Source organism: Pararge aegeria, chromosome 6 (genome assembly GCF_905163445.1).
Source record: "Pararge aegeria chromosome 6, ilParAegt1.1, whole genome shotgun sequence".
Taxonomy (NCBI): Eukaryota; Metazoa; Arthropoda; class Insecta; order Lepidoptera; family Nymphalidae; genus Pararge; species Pararge aegeria.
This window is the reverse complement of record NC_053185.1, coordinates 1,188,979-1,195,969: the sequence shown is the minus strand read 5'-3', so window position 1 is coordinate 1,195,969 and position 6,991 is coordinate 1,188,979.

Genomic DNA, 6,991 nt, shown 5'->3' with positions numbered 1-6,991 from the left:
AAAACATTAAGCAGATTATAGAAATAATAGCGATATCTTGTACTTCGGACGCGTCAAAAAGTAGCACGGTTTCGCTTAGCATGAAATAGAGATGTGCTTATGTAATGGACCCACAGGTCTTCATAATACGATTTCAGTTAAGAGTGGGTAAATCTTCGAATTGATAGAAAGTTGCAACTAGTAGTTAATGTAGTGTAAGCATTCGAGAACAAAATGTGTTTTATTTTAAAACATTACAATACAGTTCTATGTTAACATACTGTATTTTACATTAATTATAGAAAAAGGCGAAATTGCGTTAGTCGGTTTGATTTCTTTCAAATGATTTCCATGGATATAGTCAAAAAGCTGAAGAAATATAAATAAGCTTTTGTTTATCGTTGTAACCAAAGCACAGATGAAACTTTTTATGTTTATTTTCCACGCATCTTTTACACATAATCTGTTTTTACTCTTTTATTGTATCAGATAACATTAAAGGTATTGCACACAGTTTGAAGACATAGTTATCATAAATATTAACCAATTACTAGCCCACTACAAGGCACGGGTACAAGGCACTCCTACTCTCTTCTCATTTTTTCAGAATGAGAAGAGAGTAGGAGATATTCCCCACGCTAGAAAAGAGCGAATCTATAGACTTCACATTCCTCTGAGAATATTATGGAGAACTCTTAGGCATGCAGAGTTCCTCACGGTGGGGTCCTTCTCAGTAACATCAAGTCATATTAACGAATTGCTTCAATTTTATCTATATATATATAAGCCTATAAGTAGCCTTATATATATCTATATAAATCACTTAAAACCGCTTTATGTTGTGTCTAAAATTTAATTTTTTACAAGTCTACTCCTAGTAGAGTTGTTTGATGGAAGTATTCCTCGAGACGTGTTAACAAAAAGAAACACCCAGTAATAATGCGGGGCGTAATGAAAGGCACCGGCGGATTACCTGTCCGTCCGTCCGTGTCACAGGTAATACGTTGCGTGCCGCGGCTCCGTCTTGTGATACATTCATTGCGAATAATACCACTATCATAATATACCTAATACGCGTACATTAGGCTTTAGAGAATAACGAGAAACAAAACCGGACTCTCTCACTTACTACTTCATACTAAAAAAATACAATAATTAATTTGTGAATAGCATAAGTTTGATAGCCCAGTGGTTAGAACTTTGACTTCACTTTCGGGGGGCCGAGTTCAAATCCCAGCACGCACCTATAACTTAAAGTTTGTGAGTTTTAAGCAATTAAAATATCACTTGCTGGCCTTGCTGCAACGGTGAAGGAATACGTCGTGGGGAAACCAGCAGGGCTGAGTGGTCTCTCGAAGATGTGTGGAGTCCATCAATCCGTAAAAAGCCAGCGTGGTGGACTATGCCTTAACCGCTTCTATGCTATGATGATGATGGTGAGTAATGTTAAGCAGTTAAAGCCTAGTGCTTCAGCCTCCCTTTCTGGAGGACCGAGTTTGGTCCCAGGCTACACGCAGGCTCCTGCCTCTCATAGGAGAAACAGTCCACCGGTTGGTTGGCTAAGTAAGTGAGGGCTTAGCGTGCTCTCCGAGACACGGGGGTTGCCAATTTCCTAGCTCCGGACTAATAGTGGAAAATCTTTAATAGAAAATACACAATATCTTATAATACTAAGGATATAGTGAATTGCTCTAGCTTCATAGCTTAATATAAATGAACTGTGAGATGGTGATAACAAAAAAAAAATTACCCGGCTAAGTTTGTTCTCTCGCTTCTTCTCTTTTCTTAGACCAGGTCGTGTTTGGAACCCTCGTAGCTTTAGGTTTAAGTTGGCCAAAGAAGTTATCACCATCCCCTTACAATTATGTGAACATATGTATGAACGTTTCATAAGTGCCTCCTGTGATAGGCCTACATGAATAAAGAAATTTTGAATTTGAATAATTACTGGCCCGACCCAGGATTAGGACCTCGTGGTCCGTAGTTCAGCATGCTAACTACTTGACCAACGGGCAGTTGTACGCGATATAGATGAAAACAAAGGCAGAGAATTAACTATGAAATAACGTCATATTCCGCAACACGATACCTAATTGCAAACACCTTGCAGAGCGCATTAAAAACGGCGAGCCATATTTTAATTCATAACACTGCATTCTACTTTATAATACACAAAAGTACATATTTTCATTAAAATCGCAAAGAAAATACAACCCTATGCAGTGGAATATAGAGCTACAAATTGTTAAGATAGTACATGTAGATAGGATATTGTGAAGTATTTTCATATCTTGCCCGATAGTATAAGAGACGGCTACAAGTTTTCTCACTTATTGAAAACATCATGTAAAAATATTGACTAGGAATTGGTTTATGTATAGGTACTTAATTTATCATGAGTATGATAACTTTTCTTACCCATGATAAATTCTCTCTACTTTATATTTTTGCCCGTAAAATATGCTTAGAATTGTTAAGAAAAGCGTTATTTCAACTTTTTTAAATATTTTAACACACAAACACACGAACACTATATATTATATATAATAATTATATGTTTAGTATTAGAATTTATACCATGTATGTAGTTTAGTTTGCAATATTTTTATGTAGGTAGAAATTTTTATTGCCGCACCAACCCGTTCCTTCCAAAAACTACTATCGCCAAAGGTTGTCTGGGAGAGATCGCTTTAGCGATAAGACCGCCTTTGCACACTTAAACTAGTTTTTTTTTTTTATTATTTTTGTAAATATGTTTATTTGTATTTTGTTTTTGTGTGTGCAATAAAGAATATATTATTATTATTATTATTATTTTTAAGCCTTAATACGCGTTTTCTCTAAACACATTCTCTATACACATCGCCTAAATGTAATGCGTACTGATTTCGGAGACGGCTATAGAAAAAAAAGTTTTACCAACTCTGAGGTGATGAATATTGGTGAACGGTTGATGTATATCTAGGAATATCCTTAGAGTAGGCGTTACTTATTTAGGCCTTGACTTATTCGTCGTTAGTGAAAACGGGCATAAAATATCTACAAATGTATTTATTATAAGAATTATAAAAGCAAATTAAGCTTAATTTCCTATCCTCCGCAATTCGTTTATTTTTTGCGTATTGTAGAAAATTAAGTTTAATTTTCATAAAAGGTCATGAAATTACGCAAAGTAACGCAAGCATCTTTTTAAGAATTTATTTATTATAAGAATTGTAAATAATATGTGGCAGTCTCTGAACTGTATTATTGTTCTCTAATATAACATTAAACATTTCATTCATTAAAGTTCGATAAACACCTTCTAAATCTCCCATATGTATGGACCAGGTATTGAATTGCATTGCATTGTATGTTGCATAAAGATCAGTCCACTTAATTTGTATCTTAGGAGTTTTAGGTCACATAGTCTCCATATATAACGATATTTTAGAGATATATATGTAGTAGAGACAAAGGGGTGGTATCGTCATGCCACTGCATTCGATACACAGTAAATCTTACTACCATCTCTGGGACTGTACCTCGCCTGAGCGCATTATACCTCGAGTCACTCTCAATCACTCAAGCTGTCCGCCTGTCAGTCATAAGCAAGACGAACGGGGGGACGGTGGCCCCCTGCAGCCCCCCGGGCCCCTGTCCCCTATCGCCCGTCGCCCCCTAGGTAAGAGGGGGGCGGTCAGCTCTTGAAGACAATTTACTGAGCGAGCTCGAGTTGGATCGGTATTTATTTGAAGGAACGTCGTGTGGGCATTTTGTAATATACTTGGTGTATTTTCACCTGACTTTCTGGTGTTTGTACTATCGATCTGAGACGTTGCCCGGTCATATTTCCTATTTGTTGTAGTTCAAATGTTTCGCTTTAAAAACCGTGGAACTGTTCGTTTCCCTTATATAAAGTACTAACCGAGACTTCGTTTGAGTTGATTCGCTGGCAAAACTAACCTATGTCGATACATAGTATAATCTGTATGGAAAGTTATTTTTCAAGCTGGTTAATTCAGTATTTTAAATGTATATTATAAATAAAGGTAGGAAGGTGGATAGGGCAAGATAGATAAAGTGATATATAACGTGCAAAAACACACCAGTACGATGTACTCACAAACATTCTGTGAAGTCTCATAGCGCACTGCTCATCCGATGCTCGCAAAATGAATACGATTTTTAACCTGACTTAAACATACGAGCAAATCAACTGGCAGACAGAACAATGCACAAAGCAAGATAAAGGAAATCTCATAAAAGAAAAACAATACTAATCAAGGAGCAGCGTCTTAAACAGTCAAAAACGCGACACAGCCCTGGCGAGTTAACATCATTATCGGGCGGTGGGTTGGGGGGTTGGCCGGGGGGTCAGGGGGGGTCGACACACGTCGCTCAGATGTCGCGCGCAGACGGACGTCTTTGTCCGCCGCTTTATTTACCCGCGCCCTTTGTAAGGGATAGAGGCGTCTATATTTTTTTTCTGTCTGTTATTCTCGGGTGACATTTTCTTGTTGGACATTTCAGTTGAGTTGTTTAATGTTGTACAGTAATTAAATGTGTACGAAGGTTTAAAACCGTAGCAGTATACAAAGTGAATGTATCAGATATACAAGACCTTAAAGTCAGTCGTTTTATGTCGGTGGGGGTTTTATATAAGCCCGTAAGGCCTTATCAATAAACTTGGCTGCTGAAAACTCTGCATAACTATTCCGACGTTATGCCCCAGTTATGGGACCGCATTATTCGAGGATTCGAGATGTCATCTATTGTTTAACGCCCCAGCTGTGGGATATTCATAGGCTGGGTATGATGATGATGATGAAATAAAATTCGCGTTTGTGATAAAAGTTTCAGTTATACGTACCTACTATGTTTTTGAAACCAATGAAGAACGTAAAATTACGTTTTACACTCTATTGGCATGTGCACACGATAAAAACTTTCAAAGTCAAAGTCAAATATTTCTTTGTTCAAATAGGCACATAGATGGCACTTTTGATGCGTTGATTATATACAAAATGTGTAATGTTTCTTTAATCTTCTTCACAATGAGCTGTTGTTGTTTTGTTGTTGTAATAAAATATAAACTACGACAGTACACAAATCGACATCTAGCCCCAAAAAAAAGCGTAGCTCGTGTTATAGGTACTAAGATGACTGCCGAATAGTTTTTATGAACAATATATAAATACTTATAATATACAGATTTGTTGTGTGTGTGTTATTTTAATATAATTGCATTCAATTCCGGTCTTCAAATGAATACCGAACCAATAGATGGGCTATATATAAAACTCTCAGTCCCATTCTGGCTTATAACCATAGATTTTATCATCATGACAACAACCCATGATCGGTCCACTACAGGGCACGGGTTTCCTCCCATAATGAGAAGGGTTAACGGCGTAGTCCACCACGCTGGCCCATTGCTGATTGGTGGACTTCACGCGCCTTTAAGAACCATTTTGAGAACTCTCAGGCATGCTGGTTTCCTCCCAATGTTTTTCTTCACTGTCGAAGCAAGTGATATTTTTATTGCATTTTAAGTAATAATTAAATTAGAAAAGGGGATTTCTGGGATTCAACCTCAGCCCCCTCGACATTGAAGCCGAATTCCTAACCACTGGGTTATCACCACATCACCATACTCACTAATAAGCACGCAGCTAATAAGGTACAACTTTCGCTCGCTCGCTCGTTTCATGTTTGTTGTTGGGTGCTTTCGGTCCGCATCCAACAACGGGATTTTTGCTTAGAAATTTCACTTCAGTAAAATACAATAGTTACAAGTAGTAAAAAGCTATTAGCTTATAATTCATAACCCACCATTCGGATTGGAAAGTAGCTCGTGACTCGCTGGGTGGCGGAACACTGCGTTATCTGTTGTACATTCAAACCCCTGCAATAACTTGAACAACAATAGATACGTTCACCGCGATTTATATTTACTCTCGTTTATGTGTAAACTGTCCGTCGATACTGAAGTAACTTACTAAATAGTTGCCAGTGAGATAAAGTTATGCATTCAGTCGGCATTATGCTTTAAATAATGCATCGGTAATGGGAAAACAGACTGTTGTTACATTATATATATATATATATATATATACATATACGATCACTTTCTTATATATATACATAAATATAAGAAAGTGATCTTAAATTAATTATATAAAAAAAATATTTAATAAAACCTTTTTTTGGACAGGTTTTACGAAAGTTTCAAGTTAAAGTTTAGGTTTTGTTTCATGAGAGAGAAGAAACATATATGTTGAAAGAATGAGAAAGCTAGCCATTTTATATCTTGTACACTACGCGCATGTATGCGTTATCAGTGTTAGTCGCAAAACTGAGACAATGATTAAGTAGAGTTCATTTAAGCACGTACGACCATGCGCAAGCGGTGCTCATCTCTGGTGCTTGGAGATCGGGCGAGTGACAATGGCGTCCTGAAGGCATTTGGTTTTATAGTACCTGAACCATTGTCTTATGGTGCACGTGCTAACAAATCAAGCATGTCATACGTTTAAGTTTTAGTGTCTATGGATTACTAGTTTGCATACAATTCTACAATAAAGTCCCCATTGACATCTTGGAGATGTCTCTTAAAAAGTTCAAAGTTTATATTAAGCTTATAGTCCTACTATAGTACCAAAGAACTACGTAATGGATAAAAAAGTTGGGGTTTGAATTATTGCTCTAACCAGGTTTCCCTTCGAATAATTTTAAATGACAATGTGAGATGATGATAGCAAGAAAGAAACATCCGGCTAATTTGGTTGTAGGTTTTTTTTTAGACCAGACGCGTTTGGAATCCTCGTAGCTTTAGTTTTAGTTTTAAGTTTACGAATATGGTTATCGTCATCATCTCACTACCGTGTAATTCTCATGTAATGTACGCATCAAAAGTGCCACCTTCCCGTAGGTGGCCTACTTGAATAAAGATATTTTTGACTTTGACTTTTGACTTTGGTTAAACTTTTGTGTGTTTCCTACTATGGTGTCATGGGCGAAATATATTGTG